This window comes from Hoplias malabaricus, chromosome 6, assembly GCF_029633855.1.
Source record: "Hoplias malabaricus isolate fHopMal1 chromosome 6, fHopMal1.hap1, whole genome shotgun sequence".
NCBI lineage: Eukaryota > Metazoa > Chordata > Actinopteri > Characiformes > Erythrinidae > Hoplias > Hoplias malabaricus.
Window position 1 is genome coordinate 20,921,994 of NC_089805.1, and position 25,597 is coordinate 20,947,590.

At 47.3% G+C, this 25,597-nt stretch overlaps 19 non-coding genes across 19 annotated transcripts; all 19 read left to right on the forward strand.

The window, feature by feature from the left end:
• Positions 1-1,994: 1,994 nt before the first annotated feature.
• Positions 1,995-2,066, forward strand: trnac-gca (transfer RNA cysteine (anticodon GCA)). The gene has a single exon. It is a non-coding gene; the product is annotated as a tRNA-Cys (tRNA).
• A 968-nt stretch (positions 2,067-3,034) lies between these two features.
• trnac-gca (transfer RNA cysteine (anticodon GCA)) lies at positions 3,035-3,106 on the forward strand. The gene has a single exon. It is a non-coding gene; the product is annotated as a tRNA-Cys (tRNA).
• A 968-nt stretch (positions 3,107-4,074) lies between these two features.
• trnac-gca (transfer RNA cysteine (anticodon GCA)) lies at positions 4,075-4,146 on the forward strand. Its single transcript has one exon. It is a non-coding gene; the product is annotated as a tRNA-Cys (tRNA).
• Positions 4,147-5,114: 968 nt separating this feature from the next.
• Positions 5,115-5,186, forward strand: trnac-gca (transfer RNA cysteine (anticodon GCA)). The gene has a single exon. It is a non-coding gene; the product is annotated as a tRNA-Cys (tRNA).
• Positions 5,187-6,154: 968 nt separating this feature from the next.
• Positions 6,155-6,226, forward strand: trnac-gca (transfer RNA cysteine (anticodon GCA)). The gene has a single exon. It is a non-coding gene; the product is annotated as a tRNA-Cys (tRNA).
• Positions 6,227-7,194: 968 nt separating this feature from the next.
• Positions 7,195-7,266, forward strand: trnac-gca (transfer RNA cysteine (anticodon GCA)). Its single transcript has one exon. It is a non-coding gene; the product is annotated as a tRNA-Cys (tRNA).
• A 968-nt stretch (positions 7,267-8,234) lies between these two features.
• trnac-gca (transfer RNA cysteine (anticodon GCA)) lies at positions 8,235-8,306 on the forward strand. Its single transcript has one exon. It is a non-coding gene; the product is annotated as a tRNA-Cys (tRNA).
• Positions 8,307-10,314: 2,008 nt separating this feature from the next.
• trnac-gca (transfer RNA cysteine (anticodon GCA)) lies at positions 10,315-10,386 on the forward strand. Its single transcript has one exon. It is a non-coding gene; the product is annotated as a tRNA-Cys (tRNA).
• A 968-nt stretch (positions 10,387-11,354) lies between these two features.
• On the forward strand, positions 11,355-11,426 carry trnac-gca (transfer RNA cysteine (anticodon GCA)). The gene has a single exon. It is a non-coding gene; the product is annotated as a tRNA-Cys (tRNA).
• Positions 11,427-13,434: 2,008 nt separating this feature from the next.
• On the forward strand, positions 13,435-13,507 carry trnac-gca (transfer RNA cysteine (anticodon GCA)). Its single transcript has one exon. It is a non-coding gene; the product is annotated as a tRNA-Cys (tRNA).
• Positions 13,508-15,513: 2,006 nt separating this feature from the next.
• On the forward strand, positions 15,514-15,585 carry trnac-gca (transfer RNA cysteine (anticodon GCA)). Its single transcript has one exon. It is a non-coding gene; the product is annotated as a tRNA-Cys (tRNA).
• A 968-nt stretch (positions 15,586-16,553) lies between these two features.
• On the forward strand, positions 16,554-16,625 carry trnac-gca (transfer RNA cysteine (anticodon GCA)). The gene has a single exon. It is a non-coding gene; the product is annotated as a tRNA-Cys (tRNA).
• Positions 16,626-17,593: 968 nt separating this feature from the next.
• trnac-gca (transfer RNA cysteine (anticodon GCA)) lies at positions 17,594-17,665 on the forward strand. The gene has a single exon. It is a non-coding gene; the product is annotated as a tRNA-Cys (tRNA).
• A 968-nt stretch (positions 17,666-18,633) lies between these two features.
• On the forward strand, positions 18,634-18,705 carry trnac-gca (transfer RNA cysteine (anticodon GCA)). The gene has a single exon. It is a non-coding gene; the product is annotated as a tRNA-Cys (tRNA).
• A 968-nt stretch (positions 18,706-19,673) lies between these two features.
• On the forward strand, positions 19,674-19,745 carry trnac-gca (transfer RNA cysteine (anticodon GCA)). The gene has a single exon. It is a non-coding gene; the product is annotated as a tRNA-Cys (tRNA).
• Positions 19,746-20,713: 968 nt separating this feature from the next.
• trnac-gca (transfer RNA cysteine (anticodon GCA)) lies at positions 20,714-20,785 on the forward strand. The gene has a single exon. It is a non-coding gene; the product is annotated as a tRNA-Cys (tRNA).
• Positions 20,786-21,753: 968 nt separating this feature from the next.
• trnac-gca (transfer RNA cysteine (anticodon GCA)) lies at positions 21,754-21,825 on the forward strand. The gene has a single exon. It is a non-coding gene; the product is annotated as a tRNA-Cys (tRNA).
• Positions 21,826-23,833: 2,008 nt separating this feature from the next.
• Positions 23,834-23,905, forward strand: trnac-gca (transfer RNA cysteine (anticodon GCA)). Its single transcript has one exon. It is a non-coding gene; the product is annotated as a tRNA-Cys (tRNA).
• Positions 23,906-24,873: 968 nt separating this feature from the next.
• trnac-gca (transfer RNA cysteine (anticodon GCA)) lies at positions 24,874-24,945 on the forward strand. The gene has a single exon. It is a non-coding gene; the product is annotated as a tRNA-Cys (tRNA).
• Positions 24,946-25,597: the final 652 nt, after the last annotated feature.

Here is a 25,597-nt window from a genome sequence, read left to right on the forward strand (position 1 = left end):
GTTGTTTAGGCCTGTCTTTTCACTGATGTGAGAGAGAAGGTCCTAGCAAGAGAGCTTGGCCTCCTTGTGCTGCCTAGTATCTGAAAATGAACCGCACAAGGTTGTTGGGCTTTGTTTTCTTCATTATTAGCAGAGGATGGTTTCGATCCATCGACCTCTGGGTTATGGGCCCTGCACGCTTCCGCTGCGCCACTCTGCTAGCAATGCACCCTAGATGGGACTCGAACCCACAATCCCTGGCTTAGGAGGCCAGTGCCTTATCCACTAGGTCACTGGAACTTGGAAAAAGCTCCTTATATTGATTCTCCTTGCCTATCTTGCCTTTGCATTCTGCGGTCAAATACAAAGGACTGCATCTGACAATCCTCACGTGTCCCAAAGTATTCTGCTCACAACGCACCCAGATTTTAGCACAGGATGTAATCATTCCTTCCATCTGGTGGTCATGGGCCCAGCACCCTTACGCTGAACAGCTCTGCTACTTACCTGCCCAGGCAGGGTTATGGACACCAAAATATCTTCTCACTGGTTCGTTAAGCTTGTAGTGCACTTGGGAAACGCTGCCAGGAAAGGCTTGACATCATGGCTGTTTAGGGGAGGCTGTCTTCAGCTTCGACACTCTGCTTCCATGACAAAAGCAATCTAGAGGTAGGCCTATTTCTTATATCCATGTTTCCGCTGTTGAACTTTTCATACTTGATTATGATTGAAACACAGCGCTTCCAAGACATCAATGCTTATGGCGTAAAGCACTTCTGATGCGAATGTGTGTTCCATTCCTACAGACCGAAATGAAAAAGCTTTTGGCGGTGGTTGAAAAGATCCCCATTTCATGTCTGGGTGCCTCTCTGTGAAAACAGTTCAGATGCTCTTGACATCGGAAGTGGTGTTATCTTATCGATTGTCTCTTTGGCTTGTTGGTTTTCTAGAATTTCTTCCCAAGCTATGGCAGCAGGGTGTATAGCTCAGTGGTAGCGCATTTGACTGCAGATCAAGAGGTCCCCAGTTCAAATCTGAGTGCCCCCTCATATAAAGATTGCGTTGTTTAGGCCTGTCTTTTCACTGATGTGAGAGAGAAGGTCCTAGCAAGAGAGCTTGGCCTCCTTGTGCTGCCTAGTATCTGAAAATGAACCGCACAAGGTTGTTGGGCTTTGTTTTCTTCATTATTAGCAGAGGATGGTTTCGATCCATCGACCTCTGGGTTATGGGCCCTGCACGCTTCCGCTGCGCCACTCTGCTAGCAATGCACCCTAGATGGGACTCGAACCCACAATCCCTGGCTTAGGAGGCCAGTGCCTTATCCACTAGGTCACTGGAACTTGGAAAAAGCTCCTTATATTGATTCTCCTTGCCTATCTTGCCTTTGCATTCTGCGGTCAAATACAAAGGACTGCATCTGACAATCCTCACGTGTCCCAAAGTATTCTGCTCACAACGCACCCAGATTTTAGCACAGGATGTAATCATTCCTTCCATCTGGTGGTCATGGGCCCAGCACCCTTACGCTGAACAGCTCTGCTACTTACCTGCCCAGGCAGGGTTATGGACACCAAAATATCTTCTCACTGGTTCGTTAAGCTTGTAGTGCACTTGGGAAACGCTGCCAGGAAAGGCTTGACATCATGGCTGTTTAGGGGAGGCTGTCTTCTGCTTCGACACTCTGCTTCCATGACAAAAGCAATCTAGAGGTAGGCCTATTTCTTATATCCATGTTTCCGCTGTTGAACTTTTCATACTTGATTATGATTGAAACACAGCGCTTCCAAGACATCAATGCTTATGGCGTAAAGCACTTCTGATGCGAATGTGTGTTCCATTCCTACAGACCGAAATGAAAAAGCTTTTGGCGGTGGTTGAAAAGATCCCCATTTCATGTCTGGGTGCCTCTCTGTGAAAACAGTTCAGATGCTCTTGACATCGGAAGTGGTGTTATCTTATCGATTGTCTCTTTGGCTTGTTGGTTTTCTAGAATTTCTTCCCAAGCTATGGCAGCAGGGGGTATAGCTCAGTGGTAGAGCATTTGACTGCAGATCAAGAGGTCCCCAGTTCAAATCTGGGTGCCCCCTCATATAAAGATTGCGTTGTTTAGGCCTGTCTTTTCACTGATGTGAGAGAGAAGGTCCTAGCAAGAGAGCTTGGCCTCCTTGTGCTGCCTAGTATCTGAAAATGAACCGCACAAGGTTGTTGGGCTTTGTTTTCTTCATTATTAGCAGAGGATGGTTTCGATCCATCGACCTCTGGGTTATGGGCCCTGCACGCTTCCGCTGCGCCACTCTGCTAGCAATGCACCCTAGATGGGACTCGAACCCACAATCCCTGGCTTAGGAGGCCAGTGCCTTATCCACTAGGTCACTGGAACTTGGAAAAAGCTCCTTATATTGATTCTCCTTGCCTATCTTGCCTTTGCATTCTGCGGTCAAATACAAAGGACTGCATCTGACAATCCTCACGTGTCCCAAAGTATTCTGCTCACAACGCACCCAGATTTTAGCACAGGATGTAATCATTCCTTCCATCTGGTGGTCATGGGCCCAGCACCCTTACGCTGAACAGCTCTGCTACTTACCTGCCCAGGCAGGGTTATGGACACCAAAATATCTTCTCACTGGTTCGTTAAGCTTGTAGTGCACTTGGGAAACGCTGCCAGGAAAGGCTTGACATCATGGCTGTTTAGGGGAGGCTGTCTTCAGCTTCGACACTCTGCTTCCATGACAAAAGCAATCTAGAGGTAGGCCTATTTCTTATATCCATGTTTCCGCTGTTGAACTTTTCATACTTGATTATGATTGAAACACAGCGCTTCCAAGACATCAATGCTTATGGCGTAAAGCACTTCTGATGCGAATGTGTGTTCCATTCCTACAGACCGAAATGAAAAAGCTTTTGGCGGTGGTTGAAAAGATCCCCATTTCATGTCTGGGTGCCTCTCTGTGAAAACAGTTCAGATGCTCTTGACATCGGAAGTGGTGTTATCTTATCGATTGTCTCTTTGGCTTGTTGGTTTTCTAGAATTTCTTCCCAAGCTATGGCAGCAGGGGGTATAGCTCAGTGGTAGAGCATTTGACTGCAGATCAAGAGGTCCCCAGTTCAAATCTGGGTGCCCCCTCATATAAAGATTGCGTTGTTTAGGCCTGTCTTTTCACTGATGTGAGAGAGAAGGTCCTAGCAAGAGAGCTTGGCCTCCTTGTGCTGCCTAGTGTCCGAAAATGAACCGCAGAAGGTTGTTGGGCTTTGTTTTCTTCATTATTAGCAGAGGATGGTTTCGATCCATCGACCTCTGGGTTATGGGCCCAGCACGCTTCCGCTGCGCCACTCTGCTAGCCATACACCCTAGATGGGACTCGAACCCACAATCCCTGGCTTAGGAGGCCAGTGCCTTATCCACTAGGTCACTGGAACTTGGAAAAAGCTCCTTGTATTGATTCTCCTTGCCTATCTTGCCTTTGCATTCTGCGGTCAAATACAAAGGACTGCATCTGACAATCCTCACGTGTCCCAAAGTATTCTGCTCACAACGCACCCAGATTTTAGCACAGGATGTAATCATTCCTTCCATCTGGTGGTCATGGGCCCAGCACCCTTACGCTGAACAGCTCTGCTACTTACCTGCCCAGGCAGGGTTATGGACACCAAAATATCTTCCCACTGGTTCGTTAAGCTTGTAGTGCACTTGGGAAACGCTGCCAGGAAAGGCTTGACATCATGGCTGTTTAGGGGAGGCTGTCTTCAGCTTCGACACTCTGCTTCCATGACAAAAGCAATCTAGAGGTAGGCCTATTTCTTATATCCATGTTTCCGCTGTTGAACTTTTCATACTTGATTATGATTGAAACACAGCGCTTCCAAGACATCAATGCTTATGGCGTAAAGCACTTCTGATGCGAATGTGTGTTCCATTCCTACAGACCGAAATGAAAAAGCTTTTGGCGGTGGTTGAAAAGATCCCCATTTCATGTCTGGGTGCCTCTCTGTGAAAACAGTTCAGATGCTCTTGACATCGGAAGTGGTGTTATCTTATCGATTGTCTCTTTGGCTTGTTGGTTTTCTAGAATTTCTTCCCAAGCTATGGCAGCAGGGGGTATAGCTCAGTGGTAGAGCATTTGACTGCAGATCAAGAGGTCCCCAGTTCAAATCTGGGTGCCCCCTCATATAAAGATTGCGTTGTTTAGGCCTGTCTTTTCACTGATGTGAGAGAGAAGGTCCTAGCAAGAGAGCTTGGCCTCCTTGTGCTGCCTAGTGTCCGAAAATGAACCGCACAAGGTTGTTGGGCTTTGTTTTCTTCATTATTAGCAGAGGATGGTTTCGATCCATCGACCTCTGGGTTATGGGCCCAGCACGCTTCCGCTGCGCCACTCTGCTAGCCATACACCCTAGATGGGACTCAAACCCACAATCCCTGGCTTAGGAGGCCAGTGCCTTATCCACTAGGTCACTGGAACTTGGAAAAAGCTCCTTATATTGATTCTCCTTGCCTATCTTGCCTTTGCATTCTGCGGTCAAATACAAAGGACTGCATCTGACAATCCTCACGTGTCCCAAAGTATTCTGCTCACAACGCACCCAGATTTTAGCACAGGATGTAATCATTCCTTCCATCTGGTGGTCATGGGCCCAGCACCCTTACGCTGAACAGCTCTGCTACTTACCTGCCCAGGCAGGGTTATGGACACCAAAATATCTTCTCACTGGTTCGTTAAGCTTGTAGTGAACTTGGGAAACGCTGCCAGGAAAGGCTTGACATCATGGCTGTTTAGGGGAGGCTGTCTTCAGCTTCGACACTCTGCTTCCATGACAAAAGCAATCTAGAGGTAGGCCTATTTCTTATATCCATGTTTCCGCTGTTGAACTTTTCATACTTGATTATGATTGAAACACAGCGCTTCCAAGACATCAATGCTTATGGCGTAAAGCACTTCTGATGCGAATGTGTGTTCCATTCCTACAGACCGAAATGAAAAAGCTTTTGGCGGTGGTTGAAAAGATCCCCATTTCATGTCTGGGTGCCTCTCTGTGAAAACAGTTCAGATGCTCTTGACATCGGAAGTGGTGTTATCTTATGGATTGTCTCTTTGGCTTGTTGGTTTTCTAGAATTTCTTCCCAAGCTATGGCAGCAGGGGGTATAGCTCAGTGGTAGAGCATTTGACTGCAGATCAAGAGGTCCCCAGTTCAAATCTGGGTGCCCCCTCATATAAAGATTGCGTTGTTTAGGCCTGTCTTTTCACTGATGTGAGAGAGAAGGTCCTAGCAAGAGAGCTTGGCCTCCTTGTGCTGCCTAGTGTCCGAAAATGAACCGCAGAAGGTTGTTGGGCTTTGTTTTCTTCATTATTAGCAGAGGATGGTTTCGATCCATCGACCTCTGGGTTATGGGCCCAGCACGCTTCCGCTGCGCCACTCTGCTAGCCATACACCCTAGATGGGACTCGAACCCACAATCCCTGGCTTAGGAGGCCAGTGCCTTATCCACTAGGTCACTGGAACTTGGAAAAAGCTCCTTGTATTGATTCTCCTTGCCTATCTTGCCTTTGCATTCTGCGGTCAAATACAAAGGACTGCATCTGACAATCCTCACGTGTCCCAAAGTATTCTGCTCACAACGCACCCAGATTTTAGCACAGGATGTAATCATTCCTTCCATCTGGTGGTCATGGGCCCAGCACCCTTACGCTGAACAGCTCTGCTACTTACCTGCCCAGGCAGGGTTATGGACACCAAAATATCTTCCCACTGGTTCGTTAAGCTTGTAGTGCACTTGGGAAACGCTGCCAGGAAAGGCTTGACATCATGGCTGTTTAGGGGAGGCTGTCTTCAGCTTCGACACTCTGCTTCCATGACAAAAGCAATCTAGAGGTAGTCCTATTTCTTATATCCATGTTTCCGCTGTTGAACTTTTCATACTTGATTATGATTGAAACACAGCGCTTCCAAGACATCAATGCTTATGGCGTAAAGCACTTCTGATGCGAATGTGTGTTCCATTCCTACAGACCGAAATGAAAAAGCTTTTGGCGGTGGTTGAAAAGATCCCCATTTCATGTCTGGGTGCCTCTCTGTGAAAACAGTTCAGATGCTCTTGACATCGGAAGTGGTGTTATCTTATGGATTGTCTCTTTGGCTTGTTGGTTTTCTAGAATTTCTTCCCAAGCTATGGCAGCAGGGGGTATAGCTCAGTGGTAGAGCATTTGACTGCAGATCAAGAGGTCCCCAGTTCAAATCTGGGTGCCCCCTCATATAAAGATTGCGTTGTTTAGGCCTGTCTTTTCACTGATGTGAGAGAGAAGGTCCTAGCAAGAGAGCTTGGCCTCCTTGTGCTGCCTAGTGTCCGAAAATGAACCGCACAAGGTTGTTGGGCTTTGTTTTCTTCATTATTAGCAGAGGATGGTTTCGATCCATCGACCTCTGGGTTATGGGCCCAGCACGCTTCCGCTGCGCCACTCTGCTAGCCATACACCCTAGATGGGACTCGAACCCACAATCCCTGGCTTAGGAGGCCAGTGCCTTATCCACTAGGTCACTGGAACTTGGAAAAAGCTCCTTGTATTGATTCTCCTTGCCTATCTTGCCTTTGCATTCTGCGGTCAAATACAAAGGACTGCATCTGACAATCCTCACGTGTCCCAAAGTATTCTGCTCACAACGCACCCAGATTTTAGCACAGGATGTAATCATTCCTTCCATCTGGTGGTCATGGGCCCAGCACCCTTACGCTGAACAGCTCTGCTACTTACCTGCCCAGGCAGGGTTATGGACACCAAAATATCTTCCCACTGGTTCGTTAAGCTTGTAGTGCACTTGGGAAACGCTGCCAGGAAAGGCTTGACATCATGGCTGTTTAGGGGAGGCTGTCTTCAGCTTCGACACTCTGCTTCCATGACAAAAGCAATCTAGAGGTAGGCCTATTTCTTATATCCATGTTTCCGCTGTTGAACTTTTCATACTTGATTATGATTGAAACACAGCGCTTCCAAGACATCAATGCTTATGGCGTAAAGCACTTCTGATGCGAATGTGTGTTCCATTCCTACAGACCGAAATGAAAAAGCTTTTGGCGGTGGTTGAAAAGATCCCCATTTCATGTCTGGGTGCCTCTCTGTGAAAACAGTTCAGATGCTCTTGACATCGGAAGTGGTGTTATCTTATGGATTGTCTCTTTGGCTTGTTGGTTTTCTAGAATTTCTTCCCAAGCTATGGCAGCAGGGGGTATAGCTCAGTGGTAGAGCATTTGACTGCAGATCAAGAGGTCCCCAGTTCAAATCTGGGTGCCCCCTCATATAAAGATTGCGTTGTTTAGGCCTGTCTTTTCACTGATGTGAGAGAGAAGGTCCTAGCAAGAGAGCTTGGCCTCCTTGTGCTGCCTAGTGTCCGAAAATGAACCGCACAAGGTTGTTGGGCTTTGTTTTCTTCATTATTAGCAGAGGATGGTTTCGATCCATCGACCTCTGGGTTATGGGCCCAGCACGCTTCCGCTGCGCCACTCTGCTAGCCATACACCCTAGATGGGACTCGAACCCACAATCCCTGGCTTAGGAGGCCAGTGCCTTATCCACTAGGTCACTGGAACTTGGAAAAAGCTCCTTGTATTGATTCTCCTTGCCTATCTTGCCTTTGCATTCTGCGGTCAAATACAAAGGACTGCATCTGACAATCCTCACGTGTCCCAAAGTATTCTGCTCACAACGCACCCAGATTTTAGCACAGGATGTAATCATTCCTTCCATCTGGTGGTCATGGGCCCAGCACCCTTACGCTGAACAGCTCTGCTACTTACCTGCCCAGGCAGGGTTATGGACACCAAAATATCTTCCCACTGGTTCGTTAAGCTTGTAGTGCACTTGGGAAACGCTGCCAGGAAAGGCTTGACATCATGGCTGTTTAGGGGAGGCTGTCTTCAGCTTCGACACTCTGCTTCCATGACAAAAGCAATCTAGAGGTAGGCCTATTTCTTATATCCATGTTTCCGCTGTTGAACTTTTCATACTTGATTATGATTGAAACACAGCGCTTCCAAGACATCAATGCTTATGGCGTAAAGCACTTCTGATGCGAATGTGTGTTCCATTCCTACAGACCGAAATGAAAAAGCTTTTGGCGGTGGTTGAAAAGATCCCCATTTCATGTCTGGGTGCCTCTCTGTGAAAACAGTTCAGATGCTCTTGACATCGGAAGTGGTGTTATCTTATCGATTGTCTCTTTGGCTTGTTGGTTTTCTAGAATTTCTTCCCAAGCTATGGCAGCAGGGGGTATAGCTCAGTGGTAGAGCATTTGACTGCAGATCAAGAGGTCCCCAGTTCAAATCTGGGTGCCCCCTCATATAAAGATTGCGTTGTTTAGGCCTGTCTTTTCACTGATGTGAGAGAGAAGGTCCTAGCAAGAGAGCTTGGCCTCCTTGTGCTGCCTAGTGTCCGAAAATGAACCGCACAAGGTTGTTGGGCTTTGTTTTCTTCATTATTAGCAGAGGATGGTTTCGATCCATCGACCTCTGGGTTATGGGCCCAGCACGCTTCCGCTGCGCCACTCTGCTAGCCATACACCCTAGATGGGACTCGAACCCACAATCCCTGGCTTAGGAGGCCAGTGCCTTATCCACTAGGTCACTGGAACTTGGAAAAAGCTCCTTGTATTGATTCTCCTTGCCTATCTTGCCTTTGCATTCTGCGGTCAAATACAAAGGACTGCATCTGACAATCCTCACGTGTCCCAAAGTATTCTGCTCACAACGCACCCAGATTTTAGCACAGGATGTAATCATTCCTTCCATCTGGTGGTCATGGGCCCAGCACCCTTACGCTGAACAGCTCTGCTACTTACCTGCCCAGGCAGGGTTATGGACACCAAAATATCTTCCCACTGGTTCGTTAAGCTTGTAGTGCACTTGGGAAACGCTGCCAGGAAAGGCTTGACATCATGGCTGTTTAGGGGAGGCTGTCTTCAGCTTCGACACTCTGCTTCCATGACAAAAGCAATCTAGAGGTAGGCCTATTTCTTATATCCATGTTTCCGCTGTTGAACTTTTCATACTTGATTATGATTGAAACACAGCGCTTCCAAGACATCAATGCTTATGGCGTAAAGCACTTCTGATGCGAATGTGTGTTCCATTCCTACAGACCGAAATGAAAAAGCTTTTGGCGGTGGTTGAAAAGATCCCCATTTCATGTCTGGGTGCCTCTCTGTGAAAACAGTTCAGATGCTCTTGACATCGGAAGTGGTGTTATCTTATGGATTGTCTCTTTGGCTTGTTGGTTTTCTAGAATTTCTTCCCAAGCTATGGCAGCAGGGGGTATATCTCAGTGGTAGAGCATTTGACTGCAGATCAAGAGGTCCCCAGTTCAAATCTGGGTGCCCCCTCATATAAAGATTGCGTTGTTTAGGCCTGTCTTTTCACTGATGTGAGAGAGAAGGTCCTAGCAAGAGAGCTTGGCCTCCTTGTGCTGCCTAGTGTCCGAAAATGAACCGCACAAGGTTGTTGGGCTTTGTTTTCTTCATTATTAGCAGAGGATGGTTTCGATCCATCGACCTCTGGGTTATGGGCCCTGCACGCTTCCGCTGCGCCACTCTGCTAGCCATACACCCTAGATGGGACTCGAACCCACAATCCCTGGCTTAGGAGGCCAGTGCCTTATCCACTAGGTCACTGGAACTTGGAAAAAGCTCCTTGTATTGATTCTCCTTGCCTATCTTGCCTTTGCATTCTGCGGTCAAATACAAAGGACTGCATCTGACAATCCTCACGTGTCACAAAGTATTCTGCTCACAACGCACCCAGATTTTAGCACAGGATGTAATCATTCCTTCCATCTGGTGGTCATGGGCCCAGCACCCTTACGCTGAACAGCTCTGCTACTTTCCTGCCCAGGCAGGGTTATGGACACCAAAATATCTTCTCACTGGTTCGTTAAGCTTGTAGTGCACTTGGGAAACGCTGCCAGGAAAGGCTTGGCATCATGGCTGTTTAGGGGAGGCTGTCTTCAGCTTTGACACTCTGCTTCCATGACAAAAGCAATCTAGAGGTAGTCCTATTTCTTATATCCATGTTTCCGCTGTTGAACTTTTCATACTTGATTATGATTGAAACACAGCACTTCCAAGACATCAATGCTTATGGCGTAAAGCACTTCTGATGCGAATGTGTGTTCCATTCCTACAGACCGAAATGAAAAAGCTTTTGGCGGTGGTTGAAAAGATCCCCATTTCATGTCTGGGTGCCTCTCTGTGAAAACAGTTCAGATGCTCTTGACATCGGAAGTGGTGTTATCTTATCGATTGTCTCCTTGGCTTGTTGGTTTTCTAGAATTTCTTCCCAAGCTATGGCAGTAGGGGGTATAGCTCAGTGGTAGAGCATTTGACTGCAGATCAAGAGGTCCCCAGTTCAAATCTGGGTGCCCCCTCATATAAAGATTGCATTGTTTAGGCCTGTCTTTTCACTGATGTGAGAGAGAAGGTCCTTGCAAGAGAGCTTGGCCTCCTTGTGCTGCCTAGTATCTGAAAATGAACCGCACAAGGTTGTTGGGCTTTGTTTTCTTCATTATTAGCAGAGGATGGTTTCGATCCATCGACCTCTGGGTTATGGGCCCTGCACGCTTCCACTGCACCACTCTGCTAGCCATGCACCCTAGATGGGACTCGAACCCACAATCCCTGGCTTAGGAGGCCAGTGCCTTATCCACTAGGTCACTGGAACTTGGAAAAAGCTCCTTATATTGATTCTCCTTGCCTATCTTGCATTTGCATTCTGCGGTCAAATACAAAGGACTGCATCTGACAATCCTCACGTGTCCCAAAGTATTCTGCTCACAACGCACCCAGATTTTAGCACAGGATGTAATCATTCCTTCCATCTGGTGGTCATGGGCCCAGCACCCTTACGCTGAACAGCTCTGCTACTTACCTGCCCAGGCAGGGTTATGGACACCAAAATATCTTCTCACTGGTTCGTTAAGCTTGTAGTGCACTTGGGAAACGCTGCCAGGAAAGGCTTGACATCATGGCTGTTTAGGGGAGGCTGTCTTCAGCTTCGACACTCTGCTTCCATGACAAAAGCAATCTAGAGGTAGGCCTATTTCTTATATCCATGTTTCCGCTGTTGAACTTTTCATACTTGATTATGATTGAAACACAGCGCTTCCAAGACATCAATGCTTATGGCGTAAAGCACTTCTGATGCGAATGTGTGTTCCATTCCTACAGACCGAAATGAAAAAGCTTTTGGCGGTGGTTGAAAAGATCCCCATTTCATGTCTGGGTGCCTCTCTGTGAAAACAGTTCAGATGCTCTTGACATCGGAAGTAGTGTTATCTTATCGATTGTCTCTTTGGCTTGTTGGTTTTCTAGAATTTCTTCCCAAGCTATGGCAGCAGGGGGTATAGCTCAGTGGTAGAGCATTTGACTGCAGATCAAGAGGTCCCCAGTTCAAATCTGGGTGCCCCCTTATATAAAGATTGCGTTGTTTAGGCCTGTCTTTTCACTGATGTGAGAGAGAAGGTCCTAGCAAGAGAGCTTGGCCTCCTTGTGCTGCCTAGTGTCCGAAAATGAACCGCACAAGGTTGTTGGGCTTTGTTTCCTTCATTATTAGCAGAGGATGGTTTCGATCCATCGACCTCTGGGTTATGGGCCCTGCACGCTTCCGCTGCGCCACTCTGCTAGCCATGCACCCTAGATGGGACTCGAACCCACAATCCCTGGCTTAGGAGGCCAGTGCCTTATCCACTAGGTCACTGGAACTTGGAAAAAGCTCCTTATATTGATTCTCCTTGCCTATCTTGCCTTTGCATTCTGCGGTCAAATACAAAGGACTGCATCTGACAATCCTCACGTGTCCCAAAGTATTCTGCTCACAACGCACCCAGATTTTAGCACAGGATGTAATCATTCCTTCCATCTGGTGGTCATGGGCCCAGCACCCTTACGCTGAACAGCTCTGCTACTTTCCTGCCCAGGCAGGGTTATGGACACCAAAATATCTTCTCACTGGTTCGTTAAGCTTGTAGTGCACTTGGGAAACGCTGCCAGGAAAGGCTTGGCATCATGGCTGTTTAGGGGAGGCTGTCTTCAGCTTTGACACTCTGCTTCCATGACAAAAGCAATCTAGAGGTAGTCCTATTTCTTATATCCATGTTTCCGCTGTTGAACTTTTCATACTTGATTATGATTGAAACACAGCGCTTCCAAGACATCAATGCTTATGGCGTAAAGCACTTCTGATGCGAATGTGTGTTCCATTCCTACAGACCGAAATGAAAAAGCTTTTGGCGGTGGTTGAAAAGATCCCCATTTCATGTCTGGGTGCCTCTCTGTGAAAACAGTTCAGATGCTCTTGACATCGGAAGTGGTGTTATCTTATCGATTGTCTCTTTGGCTTGTTGGTTTTCTAGAATTTCTTCCCAAGCTATGGCAGCAGGGGGTATATCTCAGTGGTAGAGCATTTGACTGCAGATCAAGAGGTCCCCAGTTCAAATCTGGGTGCCCCCTCATATAAAGATTGCATTGTTTAGGCCTGTCTTTTCACTGATGTGAGAGAGAAGGTCCTAGCAAGAGAGCTTGGCCTCCTTGTGCTGCCTAGTATCTGAAAATGAACCGCACAAGGTTGTTGGGTTTTGTTTTCTTCATTATTAGCAGAGGATGGTTTCGATCCATCGACCTCTGGGTTATGGGCCCTGCACGCTTCCGCTGCGCCACTCTGCTAGCCATGCACCCTAGATGGGACTCGAACCCACAATCCCTGGCTTAGGAGGCCAGTGCCTTATCCACTAGGTCACTGGAACTTGGAAAAAGCTCCTTATATTGATTCTCCTTGCCTATCTTGCCTTTGCATTCTGCGGTCAAATACAAAGGACTGCATCTGACAATCCTCACGTGTCCCAAAGTATTCTGCTCACAACGCACCCAGATTTTAGCACAGGATGTAATCATTCCTTCCATCTGGTGGTCATGGGCCCAGCACCCTTACGCTGAACAGCTCTGCTACTTACCTGCCCAGGCAGGGTTATGGACACCAAAATATCTTCTCACTGGTTCGTTAAGCTTGTAGTGCACTTGGGAAACGCTGCCAGGAAAGGCTTGGCATCATGGCTGTTTAGGGGAGGCTGTCTTCAGCTTTGACACTCTGCTTCCATGACAAAAGCAATCTAGAGGTAGTCCTATTTCTTATATCCATGTTTCCGCTGTTGAACTTTTCATACTTGATTATGATTGAAACACAGCGCTTCCAAGACATCAATGCTTATGGCGTAAAGCACTTCTGATGCGAATGTGTGTTCCATTCCTACAGACCGAAATGAAAAAGCTTTTGGCGGTGGTTGAAAAGATCCCCATTTCATGTCTGGGTGCCTCTCTGTGAAAACAGTTCAGATGCTCTTGACATCGGAAGTGGTGTTATCTTATCGATTGTCTCTTTGGCTTGTTGGTTTTCTAGAATTTCTTCCCAAGCTATGGCAGCAGGGGGTATAGCTCAGTGGTAGAGCATTTGACTGCAGATCAAGAGGTCCCCAGTTCAAATCTGGGTGCCCCTCATTTAAAGATTGCATTGTTTAGGCCTGTCTTTTCACTGATGTGAGAGAGAAGGTCCTAGCAAGAGAGCTTGGCCTCCTTGTGCTGCCTAGTATCCGAAAATGAACCGCACAAGGTTGTTGGGTTTTGTTTTCTTCATTATTAGCAGAGGATGGTTTCGATCCATCGACCTCTGGGTTATGGGCCCAGCACGCTTCCGCTGCGCCACTCTGCTAGCCATGCACCCTAGATGGGACTCGAACCCACAATCCCAGGCTTAGGAGGCCAGTGCCTTATCCACTAGGTCACTGGAACTTGGAAAAAGCTCCTTATATTGATTCTCCTTGCCTATCTTGCCTTTGCATTCTGCGGTCAAATACAAAGGACTGCATCTGACAATCCTCACGTGTCCCAAAGTATTCTGCTCACAACGCACCCAGATTTTAGCACAGGATGTAATCATTCCTTCCATCTGGTGGTCATGGGCCCAGCACCCTTACGCTGAACAGCTCTGCTACTTTCCTGCCCAGGCAGGGTTATGGACACCAAAATATCTTCTCACTGGTTCGTTAAGCTTGTAGTGCACTTGGGAAACGCTGCCAGGAAAGGCTTGGCATCATGGCTGTTTAGGGGAGGCTGTCTTCAGCTTTGACACTCTGCTTCCATGACAAAAGCAATCTAGAGGTAGTCCTATTTCTTATATCCATGTTTCCGCTGTTGAACTTTTCATACTTGATTATGATTGAAACACAGCGCTTCCAAGACATCAATGCTTATGGCGTAAAGCACTTCTGATGCGAATGTGTGTTCCATTCCTACAGACCGAAATGAAAAAGCTTTTGGCGGTGGTTGAAAAGATCCCCATTTCATGTCTGGGTGCCTCTCTGTGAAAACAGTTCAGATGCTCTTGACATCGGAAGTGGTGTTATCTTATCGATTGTCTCTTTGGCTTGTTGGTTTTCTAGAATTTCTTCCCAAGCTATGGCAGCAGGGGGTATAGCTCAGTGGTAGAGCATTTGACTGCAGATCAAGAGGTCCCCAGTTCAAATCTGTGTGCCCCCTCATATAAAGATTGCATTGTTTAGGCCTGTCTTTTCACTGATGTGAGAGAGAAGGTCCTAGCAAGAGAGCTTGGCCTCCTTGTGCTGCCTAGTGTCCGAAAATGAACCGCACAAGGTTGTTGGGTTTTGTTTTCTTCATTATTAGCAGAGGATGGTTTCGATCCATCGACCTCTGGGTTATGGGCCCAGCACGCTTCCGCTGCGCCACTCTGCTAGCCATACACCCTAGATGGGACTCGAACCCACAATCCCTGGCTTAGGAGGCCAGTGCCTTATCCACTAGGTCACTGGAACTTGGAAAAAGCTCCTTGTATTGATTCTCCTTGCCTATCTTGCCTTTGCATTCTGCGGTCAAATACAAAGGACTGCATCTGACAATCCTCATGTGTCCCAAAGTATTCTGCTCACAACGCACCCAGATTTTAGCACAGGATGTAATCATTCCTTCCATCTGGTGGTCATGGGCCCAGCACCCTTACGCTGAACAGCTCTGCTACTTTCCTGCCCAGGCAGGGTTATGGACACCAAAATATCTTCTCACTGGTTCGTTAAGCTTGTAGTGCACTTGGGAAACGCTGCCAGGAAAGGCTTGGCATCATGGCTGTTTAGGGGAGGCTGTCTTCAGCTTTGACACTCTGCTTCCATGACAAAAGCAATCTAGAGGTAGTCCTATTTCTTATATCCATGTTTCCGCTGTTGAACTTTTCATACTTGATTATGATTGAAACACAGCGCTTCCAAGACATCAATGCTTATGGCGTAAAGCACTTCTGATGCGAATGTGTGTTCCATTCCTACAGACCGAAATGAAAAAGCTTTTGGCGGTGGTTGAAAAGATCCCCATTTCATGTCTGGGTGCCTCTCTGTGAAAACAGTTCAGATGCTCTTGACATCGGAAGTGGTGTTATCTTATCGATTGTCTCTTTGGCTTGTTGGTTTTCTAGAATTTCTTCCCAAGCTATGGCAGCAGGGGGTATAGCTCAGTGGTAGAGCATTTGACTGCAGATCAAGAGGTCCCCAGTTTAAATCTGGGTGCCCCCTCATTTAAAGATTGCATTGTTTAGGCCTGTCTTTTCACTGATGTGAGAGAGAAGGTCCTAGCAAGAGAGCTTGGCCTCCTTGTGCTGCCTAGTATCCGAAAATGAACCGCACAAGGTTGTTGGGTTTTGTTTTCTTCATTATTAGCAGAGGATGGTTTCGATCCATCGACCTCTGGGTTATGGGCCCAGCACGCTTCCGCTGCGCCACTCTGCTAGCCATGCACCCTAGATGGGACTCGAACCCACAATCCCAGGCTTAGGAGGCCAGTGCCTTATCCACTAGGTCACTGGAACTTGGAAAAAGCTCCTTATATTGATTCTCCTTGCCTATCTTGCCTTTGCATTCTGCGGTCAAATACAAAGGACTGCATCTGACAATCCTCACGTGTCCCAAAGTATTCTGCTCACAACGCACCCAGATTTTAGCACAGGATGTAATCATTCCTTCCATCTGGTGGTCATGGGCCCAGCACCCTTACGCTGAACAGCTCTGCTACTTTCCTGCCCAGGCAGGGTTATGGACACCAAAATATCTTCTCACTGGTTCGTTAAGCTTGTAGTGCACTTGGGAAACGCTGCCAGGAAAGGCTTGGCATCATGGCTGTTTAGGGGAGGCTGTCTTCAGCTTTGACACTCTGCTTCCATGACAAAAGCAATCTAGAGGTAGTCCTATTTCTTATATCCATGTTTCCGCTGTTGAACTTTTCATACTTGATTATGATTGAAACACAGCGCTTCCAAGACATCAATGCTTATGGCGTAAAGCACTTCTGATGCGAATGTGTGTTCCATTCCTACAGACCGAAATGAAAAAGCTTTTGGCGGTGGTTGAAAAGATCCCCATTTCATGTCTGGGTGCCTCTCTGTGAAAACAGTTCAGATGCTCTTGACATCGGAAGTGGTGTTATCTTATGGATTGTCTCTTTGGCTTGTTGGTTTTCTAGAATTTCTTCCCAAGCTATGGCAGCAGGGGGTATAGCTCAGTGGTAGAGCATTTGACTGCAGATCAAGAGGTCCCCAGTTCAAATCTGGGTGCCCCCTCATTTAAAGATTGCATTGTTTAGGCCTGTCTTTTCACTGATGTGAGAGAGAAGGTCCTAGCAAGAGAGCTTGGCCTCCTTGTGCTGCCTAGTATCCGAAAATGAACCGCACAAGGTTGTTGGGTTTTGTTTTCTTCATTATTAGCAGAGGATGGTTTCGATCCATCGACCTCTGGGTTATGGGCCCAGCACGCTTCCGCTGCGCCACTCTGCTAGCCATGCACCCTAGATGGGACTCGAACCCACAATCCCAGGCTTAGGAGGCCAGTGCCTTATCCACTAGGTCACTGGAACTTGGAAAAAGCTCCTTATATTGATTCTCCTTGCCTATCTTGCCTTTGCATTCTGCGGTCAAATACAAAGGACTGCATCTGACAATCCTCACGTGTCCCAAAGTATTCTGCTCACAACGCACCCAGATTTTAGCACAGGATGTAATCATTCCTTCCATCTGGTGGTCATGGGCCCAGCACCCTTACGCTGAACAGCTCTGCTACTTACCTGCCCAGGCAGGGTTATGGACACCAAAATATCTTCTCACTGGTTCGTTAAGCTTGTAGTGCACTTGGGAAACGCTGCCAGGAAAGGCTTGGCATCATGGCTGTTTAGGGGAGGCTGTCTTCAGCTTTGACACTCTGCTTCCATGACAAAAGCAATCTAGAGGTAGTCCTATTTCTTATATCCATGTTTCCGCTGTTGAACTTTTCATACTTGATTATGATTGAAACACAGCGCTTCCAAGACATCAATGCTTATGGCGTAAAGCACTTCTGATGCGAATGTGTGTTCCATTCCTACAGACCGAAATGAAAAAGCTTTTGGCGGTGGTTGAAAAGATCCCCATTTCATGTCTGGGTGCCTCTCTGTGAAAACAGTTCAGATGCTCTTGACATCGGAAGTGGTGTTATCTTATCGATTGTCTCTTTGGCTTGTTGGTTTTCTAGAATTTCTTCCCAAGCTATGGCAGCAGGGGGTATAGCTCAGTGGTAGAGCATTTGACTGCAGATCAAGAGGTCCCCAGTTCAAATCTGGGTGCCCCCTCATTTAAAGATTGAATTGTTTAGGCCTGTCTTTTCACTGATGTGAGAGAGAAGGTCCTAGCAAGAGAGCTTGGCCTCCTTGTGCTGCCTAGTATCCGAAAATGAACCGCACAAGGTTGTTGGGTTTTGTTTTCTTCATTATTAGCAGAGGATGGTTTCGATCCATCGACCTCTGGGTTATGGGCCCAGCACGCTTCCGCTGCGCCACTCTGCTAGCCATGCACCCTAGATGGGACTCGAACCCACAATCCCAGGCTTAGGAGGCCAGTGCCTTATCCACTAGGTCACTGGAACTTGGAAAAAGCTCCTTATAATGATTCTCCTTGCCTATCTTGCCTTTGCATTCTGCGGTCAAATACAAAGGACTGCATCTGACAATCCTCACGTGTCCCAAAGTATTCTGCTCACAACGCACCCAGATTTTAGCACAGGATGTAATCATTCCTTCCATCTGGTGGTCATGGGCCCAGCACCCTTACGCTGAACAGCTCTGCTACTTTCCTGCCCAGGCAGGGTTATGGACACCAAAATATCTTCTCACTGGTTCGTTAAGCTTGTAGTGCACTTGGGAAACGCTGCCAGGAAAGGCTTGGCATCATGGCTGTTTAGGGGAGGCTGTCTTCAGCTTTGACACTCTGCTTCCATGACAAAAGCAATCTAGAGGTAGTCCTATTTCTTATATCCATGTTTCCGCTGTTGAACTTTTCATACTTGATTATGATTGAAACACAGCGCTTCCAAGACATCAATGCTTATGGCGTAAAGCACTTCTGATGCGAATGTGTGTTCCATTCCTACAGACCGAAATGAAAAAGCTTTTGGCGGTGGTTGAAAAGATCCCCATTTCATGTCTGGGTGCCTCTCTGTGAAAACAGTTCAGATGCTCTTGACATCGGAAGTGGTGTTATCTTATCGATTGTCTCTTTGGCTTGTTGGTTTTCTAGAATTTCTTCCCAAGCTATGGCAGCAGGGGGTATAGCTCAGTGGTAGAGCATTTGACTGCAGATCAAGAGGTCCCCAGTTCAAATCTGGGTGCCCCCTCATTTAAAGATTGCATTGTTTAGGCCTGTCTTTTCACTGATGTGAGAGAGAAGGTCCTAGCAAGAGAGCTTGGCCTCCTTGTGCTGCCTAGTATCCGAAAATGAACCGCACAAGGTTGTTGGGTTTTGTTTTCTTCATTATTAGCAGAGGATGGTTTCGATCCATCGACCTCTGGGTTATGGGCCCAGCACGCTTCCGCTGCGCCACTCTGCTAGCCATGCACCCTAGATGGGACTCGAACCCACAATCCCAGGCTTAGGAGGCCAGTGCCTTATCCACTAGGTCACTGGAACTTGGAAAAAGCTCCTTATATTGATTCTCCTTGCCTATCTTGCCTTTGCATTCTGCGGTCAAATACAAAGGACTGCATCTGACAATCCTCACGTGTCCCAAAGTATTCTGCTCACAACGCACCCAGATTTTAGCACAGGATGTAATCATTCCTTCCATCTGGTGGTCATGGGCCCAGCACCCTTACGCTGAACAGCTCTGCTACTTTCCTGCCCAGGCAGGGTTATGGACACCAAAATATCTTCTCACTGGTTCGTTAAGCTTGTAGTGCACTTGGGAAACGCTGCCAGGAAAGGCTTGGCATCATGGCTGTTTAGGGGAGGCTGTCTTCAGCTTTGACACTCTGCTTCCATGACAAAAGCAATCTAGAGGTAGTCCTATTTCTTATATCCATGTTTCCGCTGTTGAACTTTTCATACTTGATTATGATTGAAACACAGCGCTTCCAAGACATCAATGCTTATGGCGTAAAGCACTTCTGATGCGAATGTGTGTTCCATTCCTACAGACCGAAATGAAAAAGCTTTTGGCGGTGGTTGAAAAGATCCCCATTTCATGTCTGGGTGCCTCTCTGTGAAAACAGTTCAGATGCTCTTGACATCGGAAGTGGTGTTATCTTATCAATTGTCTCTTTGGCTTGTTGGTTTTCTAGAATTTCTTCCCAAGCAATGGCAGCAGGGGGTATAGCTCAGTGGTAGAGCATTTGACTGCAGATCAAGAGGTCCCCAGTTCAAATCTGGGTGCCCCCTCATATAAAGATTGCATTGTTTAGGCCTGTCTTTTCACTGATGTGAGAGAGAAGGTCCTAGCAAGAGAGCTTGGCCTCCTTGTGCTGCCTAGTATCCGAAAATGAACCGCACAAGGTTGTTGGGTTTTGTTTTCTTCATTATTAGCAGAGGATGGTTTCGATCCATCGACCTCTGGGTTATGGGCCCAGCACGCTTCCGCTGCGCCACTCTGCTAGCCATGCACCCTAGATGGGACTCGAACCCACAATCCCAGGCTTAGGAGGCCAGTGCCTTATCCACTAGGTCACTGGAACTTGGAAAAAGCTCCTTATATTGATTCTCCTTGCCTATCTTGCCTTTGCATTCTGCGGTCAAATACAAAGGACTGCATCTGACAATCCTCACGTGTCCCAAAGTATTCTGCTCACAACGCACCCAGATTTTAGCACAGGATGTAATCATTCCTTCCATCTGGTGGTCATGGGCCCAGCACCCTTACGCTGAACAGCTCTGCTACTTTCCTGCCCAGGCAGGGTTATGGACACCAAAATATCTTCTCACTGGTTCGTTAAGCTTGTAGTGCACTTGGGAAACGCTGCCAGGAAAGGCTTGGCATCATGGCTGTTTAGGGGAGGCTGTCTTCAGCTTTGACACTCTGCTTCCATGACAAAAGCAATCTAGAGGTAGTCCTATTTCTTATATCCATGTTTCCGCTGTTGAACTTTTCATACTTGATTATGATTGAAACACAGCGCTTCCAAGACATCAATGCTTATGGCGTAAAGCACTTCTGATGCGAATGTGTGTTCCATTCCTACAGACCGAAATGAAAAAGCTTTTGGCGGTGGTTGAAAAGATCCCCATTTCATGTCTGGGTGCCTCTCTGTGAAAACAGTTCAGATGCTCTTGACATCGGAAGTGGTGTTATCTTATGGATTGTCTCTTTGGCTTGTTGGTTTTCTAGAATTTCTTCCCAAGCTATGGCAGCAGGGGGTATAGCTCAGTGGTAGAGCATTTGACTGCAGATCAAGAGGTCCCCAGTTCAAATCTGGGTGCCCCCTCATATAAAGATTGCATTGTTTAGGCCTGTCTTTTCACTGATGTGAGAGAGAAGGTCCTAGCAAGAGAGCTTGGCCTCCTTGTGCTGCCTAGTATCTGAAAATGAACCGCACAAGGTTGTTGGGTTTTGTTTTCTTCATTATTAGCAGAGGATGGTTTCGATCCATCGACCTCTGGGTTATGGGCCCTGCACGCTTCCGCTGCGCCACTCTGCTAGCCATGCACCCTAGATGGGACTCGAACCCACAATCCCAGGCTTAGGAGGCCAGTGCCTTATCCACTAGGTCACTGGAACTTGGAAAAAGCTCCTTATATTGATTCTCCTTGCCTATCTTGCCTTTGCATTCTGCGGTCAAATACAAAGGACTGCATCTGACAATCCTCACGTGTCCCAAAGTATTCTGCTCACAACGCACCCAGATTTTAGCACAGGATGTAATCATTCCTTCCATCTGGTGGTCATGGGCCCAGCACCCTTACGCTGAACAGCTCTGCTACTTTCCTGCCCAGGCAGGGTTATGGACACCAAAATATCTTCTCACTGGTTCGTTAAGCTTGTAGTGCACTTGGGAAACGCTGCCAGGAAAGGCTTGGCATCATGGCTGTTTAGGGGAGGCTGTCTTCAGCTTTGACACTCTGCTTCCATGACAAAAGCAATCTAGAGGTAGTCCTATTTCTTATATCCATGTTTCCGCTGTTGAACTTTTCATACTTGATTATGATTGAAACACAGCGCTTCCAAGACATCAATGCTTATGGCGTAAAGCACTTCTGATGCGAATGTGTGTTCCATTCCTACAGACCGAAATGAAAAAGCTTTTGGCGGTGGTTGAAAAGATCCCCATTTCATGTCTGGGTGCCTCTCTGTGAAAACAGTTCAGATGCTCTTGACATCGGAAGTGGTGTTATCTTATCAATTGTCTCTTTGGCTTGTTGGTTTTCTAGAATTTCTTCCCAAGCAATGGCAGCAGGGGGTATAGCTCAGTGGTAGAGCATTTGACTGCAGATCAAGAGGTCCCCAGTTCAAATCTGGGTGCCCCCTCATATAAAGATTGCATTGTTTAGGCCTGTCTTTTCACTGATGTGAGAGAGAAGGTCCTAGCAAGAGAGCTTGGCCTCCTTGTGCTGCCTAGTATCTGAAAATGAACCGCACAAGGTTGTTGGGTTTTGTTTTCTTCATTATTAGCAGAGGATGGTTTCGATCCATCGACCTCTGGGTTATGGGCCCTGCACGCTTCCGCTGCGCCACTCTGCTAGCCATGTACCCTAGATGGGACTCGAACCCACAATCCCTGGCTTAGGAGGCCAGTGCCTTATCCACTAGGTCACTGGAACTTGGAAAAAGCTCCTTATATTGATTCTCCTTGCCTATCTTGCCTTTGCATTCTGCGGTCAAATACAAAGGACTGCATCTGACAATCCTCACGTGTCCCAAAGTATTCTGCTCACAACGCACCCAGATTTTAGCACAGGATGTAATCATTCCTTCCATCTGGTGGTCATGGGCCCAGCACCCTTACGCTGAACAGCTCTGCTACTTACCTGCCCAGGCAGGGTTATGGACACCAAAATATCTTCTCACTGGTTCGTTAAGCTTGTAGTGCACTTGGGAAACGCTGCCAGGAAAGGCTTGACATCATGGCTGTTTAGGGGAGGCTGTCTTCAGCTTCGACACTCTGCTTCCATGACAAAAGCAATCTAGAGGTAGGCCTATTTCTTATATCCATGTTTCCGCTGTTGAACTTTTCATACTTGATTATGATTGAAACACAGCGCTTCCAAGACATCAATGCTTATGGCGTAAAGCACTTCTGATGCGAATGTGTGTTCCATTCCTACAGACCGAAATGAAAAAGCTTTTGGCGGTGGTTGAAAAGATCCCCATTTCATGTCTGGGTGCCTCTCTGTGAAAACAGTTCAGATGCTCTTGACATCGGAAGTGGTGTTATCTTATGGATTGTCTCTTTGGCTTGTTGGTTTTCTAGAATTTCTTCCCAAGCTATGGCAGCAGGGGGTATATCTCAGTGGTAGAGCATTTGACTGCAGATCAAGAGGTCCCCAGTTCAAATCTGGGTGCCCCCTCATATAAAGATTGCATTGTTTAGGCCTGTCTTTTCACTGATGTGAGAGAGAAGGTCCTAGCAAGAGAGCTTGGCCTCCTTGTGCTGCCTAGTATCCGAAAATGAACCGCACAAGGTTGTTGGGTTTTGTTTTCTTCATTATTAGCAGAGGATGGTTTCGATCCATCGACCTCTGGGTTATGGGCCCAGCACGCTTCCGCTGCGCCACTCTGCTAGCCATACACCCTAGATGGGACTCGAACCCACAATCCCTGGCTTAGGAGGCCAGTGCCTTATCCACTAGGTCACTGGAACTTGGAAAAAGCTCCTTATATTGATTCTCCTTGCCTATCTTGCCTTTGCATTCTGCGGTCAAATACAAAGGACTGCATCTGACAATCCTCACGTGTCCCAAAGTATTCTGCTCACAACGCACCCAGATTTTAGCACAGGATGTAATCATTCCTTCCATCTGGTGGTCATGGGCCCAGCACCCTTACGCTGAACAGCTCTGCTACTTACCTGCCCAGGCAGGGTTATGGACACCAAAATATCTTCCCACTGGTTCGTTAAGCTTGTAGTGCACTTGGGAAACGCTGCCAGGAAAGGCTTGACATCATGGCTGTTTAGGGGAGGCTGTCTTCAGCTTCGACACTCTGCTTCCATGACAAAAGCAATCTAGAGGTAGGCCTATTTCTTATATCCATGTTTCCGCTGTTGAACTTTTCATACTTGATTATGATTGAAACACAGCGCTTCCAAGACATCAATGCTTATGGCGTAAAGCACTTCTGATGCGAATGTGTGTTCCATTCCTACAGACCGAAATGAAAAAGCTTTTGGCGGTGGTTGAAAAGATCCCCATTTCATGTCTGGGTGCCTCTCTGTGAAAACAGTTCAGATGCTCTTGACATCGGAAGTGGTGTTATCTTATGGATTGTCTCTTTGGCTTGTTGGTTTTCTAGAATTTCTTCCCAAGCTATGGCAGCAGGGGGTATAGCTCAGTGGTAGAGCATTTGACTGCAGATCAAGAGGTCCCCAGTTCAAATCTGGGTGCCCCCTCATATAAAGATTGCGTTGTTTAGGCCTGTCTTTTCACTGATGTGAGAGAGAAGGTCCTAGCAAGAGAGCTTGGCCTCCTTGTGCTGCCTAGTGTCCGAAAATGAACCGCACAAGGTTGTTGGGCTTTGTTTTCTTCATTATTAGCAGAGGATGGTTTCGATCCATCGACCTCTGGGTTATGGGCCCAGCACGCTTCCGCTGCGCCACTCTGCTAGCCATACACCCTAGATGGGACTCGAACCCACAATCCCTGGCTTAGGAGGCCAGTGCCTTATCCACTAGGTCACTGGAACTTGGAAAAAGCTCCTTGTATTGATTCTCCTTGCCTATCTTGCCTTTGCATTCTGCGGTCAAATACAAAGGACTGCATCTGACAATCCTCACGTGTCCCAAAGTATTCTGCTCACAACGCACCCAGATTTTAGCACAGGATGTAATCATTCCTTCCATCTGGTGGTCATGGGCCCAGCACCCTTACGCTGAACAGCTCTGCTACTTACCTGCCCAGGCAGGGTTATGGACACCAAAATATCTTCCCACTGGTTCGTTAAGCTTGTAGTGCACTTGGGAAACGCTGCCAGGAAAGGCTTGACATCATGGCTGTTTAGGGGAGGCTGTCTTCAGCTTCGACACTCTGCTTCCATGACAAAAGCAATCTAGAGGTAGGCCTATTTCTTATATCCATGTTTCCGCTGTTGAACTTTTCATACTTGATTATGATTGAAACACAGCGCTTCCAAGACATCAATGCTTATGGCGTAAAGCACTTCTGATGCGAATGTGTGTTCCATTCCTACAGACCGAAATGAAAAAGCTTTTGGCGGTGGTTGAAAAGATCCCCATTTCATGTCTGGGTGCCTCTCTGTGAAAACAGTTCAGATGCTCTTGACATCGGAAGTGGTGTTATCTTATGGATTGTCTCTTTGGCTTGTTGGTTTTCTAGAATTTCTTCCCAAGCTATGGCAGCAGGGGGTATAGCTCAGTGGTAGAGCATTTGACTGCAGATCAAGAGGTCCCCAGTTCAAATCTGGGTGCCCCCTCATATAAAGATTGCGTTGTTTAGGCCTGTCTTTTCACTGATGTGAGAGAGAAGGTCCTAGCAAGAGAGCTTGGCCTCCTTGTGCTGCCTAGTGTCCGAAAATGAACCGCACAAGGTTGTTGGGCTTTGTTTTCTTCATTATTAGCAGAGGATGGTTTCGATCCATCGACCTCTGGGTTATGGGCCCAGCACGCTTCCGCTGCGCCACTCTGCTAGCCATACACCCTAGATGGGACTCGAACCCACAATCCCTGGCTTAGGAGGCCAGTGCCTTATCCACTAGGTCACTGGAACTTGGAAAAAGCTCCTTGTATTGATTCTCCTTGCCTATCTTGCCTTTGCATTCTGCGGTCAAATACAAAGGACTGCATCTGACAATCCTCACGTGTCACAAAGTATTCTGCTCACAACGCACCCAGATTTTAGCACAGGATGTAATCATTCCTTCCATCTGGTGGTCATGGGCCCAGCACCCTTACGCTGAACAGCTCTGCTACTTTCCTGCCCAGGCAGGGTTATGGACACCAAAATATCTTCTCACTGGTTCGTTAAGCTTGTAGTGCACTTGGGAAACGCTGCCAGGAAAGGCTTGGCATCATGGCTGTTTAGGGGAGGCTGTCTTCAGCTTTGACACTCTGCTTCCATGACAAAAG